This window comes from Octopus bimaculoides, chromosome 10 (genome assembly GCF_001194135.2).
Source record: "Octopus bimaculoides isolate UCB-OBI-ISO-001 chromosome 10, ASM119413v2, whole genome shotgun sequence".
Lineage (NCBI taxonomy): Eukaryota > Metazoa > Mollusca > Cephalopoda > Octopoda > Octopodidae > Octopus > Octopus bimaculoides.
The window spans coordinates 30,967,441-30,970,357 of record NC_068990.1 but is presented as its reverse complement, the minus strand read 5'-3'; the positions used below and the strand labels follow the sequence as shown (position 1 = coordinate 30,970,357).

The window sequence follows — 2,917 nt, the reverse complement described above, 5'->3', positions numbered from 1 at the left end:
TATATATATATATATATTTAAGTTACAATATATGGATTCAAGTAATCCGGAAGTACTCATGAAAAAAGCTCCTTAATGTATCATTCTACAAAACAGAATATATAGTATGATACAAAGGAAAAATCATAAGGGGTGTATAAAATATAAATGATAGGCTTTTTCTAAGGATGTAGGCAGTACTTGTCAACACAATCTTTTGGATTTCTCTCAGACATGATTCTTCTGGGATATTATCTAGATGTTTCTAGCATCCCTTTCTTATTATGCCTAGGGCACCCACAATAACAGGAACAGTTCTCGCTTTAAGATACCACGTCTTTTGTATTTAAATTTCCAGGTCCTTATATTTACTTAATTTGTCAAATTCCTTTACAGATATATTTTTACCAGTGGGAACACTTGCATCCATTAGTCCACAAGTATTTTCGTCTTTGTCTTTAATGACTATGTCCGGTCGATTAGCCTGCATCGTTCTGTTGATGTTGACTGGAAAATTCCAGAGGATAGTGACATTTTTACATTCAACGACTGGCTCAGGATGACGTTCATACCAGTAAGCAGGAATGCTAATTTTGTAGTGTCCGCATATTTTACAATGTAAATACTGTCCTACCCTATCGTGGTGATGTTTATATTCGTTTAGTGTCAGGACTGGACATCTCGAGATTAGATGGTCTATTGTTTCATCAAATTTGTCGCAGAATCTGCATTTAGGGTCAGAACCGTTTTGAAGAACATTAGCCTGGTTGTTTATGGTAAGCAAGCTTTAATCTTGTGCCTCCAATATGAAACCTTCAGCCTCTGCTTTCAGTCATGAATTTCTCAGATCGGTTGTTGCTTGGTCTACATCAGCATTTCGCTTTCGGGGTATATACTGTCCATGCAGAGGTTTTGAGCTCCACCGCTCCTCAATTTGTTTCTGCCCGTTCTTTTTTGCAGTCTGCTCGATCCGTTTTGCATGTTTTGTGGCAATGGTTTCAGGTTCTTCATCTAATTCAGGATTAATGCCAAGTTCCTTTGCGAATTTTCAAGCTTCCTTGACAATAGAATGTGATTTTCTTTAATGCTTTCGTGTTTGCATACAAGCCGCAGCATCCAGTCCTCTGTACTAGATAAGTACATGTTCATTGCCATTGTGGTGGTTCTACTTGCAACATTCCTCTTCCTCCATACTTCTAGATAGGTACAGACGATCAAAGCCTGCTTTTGGGTGGTGCATGATTTTATATGTTAGTAGTTTTCTTGTCTTCTTGTCCAAGCATTGGGGCTCTGTAAGATTCCAGTTAATGATGTTAAAACTTTATTGGACTACTGTTTCAATGTCGTTTTTCCTCTCTTTGACCATTTCTGCTAGTTTGTTATCTGCCGTCAGTGTATCAGTGTAGCTTGTATGAAATCACACATTAAACACCAGTTTTAATGTGGACATAGCTGGAAATTCGTATTGAGCGCTGCGTAAGAACCTTGCATTATCGTGCACAATGAGACAGTTGATCACATCTCGGGCTGCCCAGTGTAAGCTTGTTCTTCTGTATTTAATCCTTTAAATTCTTCACCTGAAGAAGGAGCTGGCTTCTAACAATGATACAAAGCTCCATCTTTGGAATGTTGATAACGAAAACAATGTCACATTTTAAACCTGAGCAAAGTCTCGCATAGTTTTATTGTTCCGCTTAAACACTGTATTTGTAATGTGCGAATCAGTTGGTTGATTCCTTTTCCTAAAAATCTAAGCTAAACCAGACTGACAGTTAAGCATTTACTCACAAGACCAAGTCCTCCAATTATTATTGGTATAAATGTAAATTTGTTATCCAGATATTGAAACCGGAGATTTCGAAGCAATTGTCCATAGTTTCTCTTTGATGTTCAACGAAATATTCACATCAGCAGGACAGCTGAGCTCTATGACACACATACATTTTCTTGTCGGTCCCATACAACAATATCTAGCATGTCATGCCAGATGTTTTAATGGGAGTGTTCCACCAGTATTCCTTGTGCTGGTATTTGTGTACGTATTCAATAACAGGAAAATTCTCTATATTTATTCCAGGACAGTCTGTTTTTTTAATGGCATTGCATATTGTTTTTGCGACGTCATGTCGTATAGGGAGGTTGATGACATTTTTGGAGTATACTAGAACAGTTCTTCCGACTGATTTGAGGTCGTATGGGAGGTTATCAGGAAGAGAGTACTTCCTGAGGAGCTCACTTCCAATACGTAGGATATTGTTTTCTTCATTTTTCAAGACTCAGTTAATGTATTTATTTTTTGCTGTTATTGTTTAGCAAGTGCTGTCTTAGAGAGACTGTGTGATATTTAGAGACTGTCTACACTTACCTCAAGCCCCTACCTCCTTTATCTCTTCTTAGGTGGAGCCTGTCGATATCATTATTTTTGTATAGGTCTCCAGTTGATGTTAGAATCTTGCGGGTTCTAATGTTTATGGAGTGGATTTCTTCAACAGACCAGTCAAGTATCCCAAATGTTGGAATCAGCACTGGTAGGGCGAATGCATTCTGGGATATTGTCTTGTAAGACGAGAGTTTGGACTGTAATACATTTCTTAGTCTGGTGTAATATTCTAGGGTCACTCTATCTTTATTCACAGTACCTTGGTATGATATATTTCCATCAATGCAAAGGTACTTGAGTATTCTTTGTGTGGGACAGGTGAGATAGTGGGACAGGTGAGATAGTGGGACAGGTGAGATAGTGGGACAGGTGAGATAGTGGGACAGGTGAGATAGAGAGACCATTGATGCACAGGTTTTGTGACTGGGAGACTGATTTCCCCCTTTTAACAATTAAAAAAGAACATTTCTTCTTACCAAATTCCATTCCTATGTCACCTGAAAATGTTGCTATTAATTCCAGCTGTTTTTTTTTCTTGCATCGTTAATATTTTTAGTA

The 2,917-nt window shown here is 37.9% G+C and overlaps 1 protein-coding gene across 2 annotated transcripts in view; it reads right to left on the bottom strand.

Annotated features, from left to right (window-relative positions):
• The window catches only part of LOC106873591 (uncharacterized), a 22,424-nt gene that overhangs the window by 5,126 nt on the left and 14,381 nt on the right, over positions 1-2,917 (bottom strand). The window lies entirely within an intron of this gene.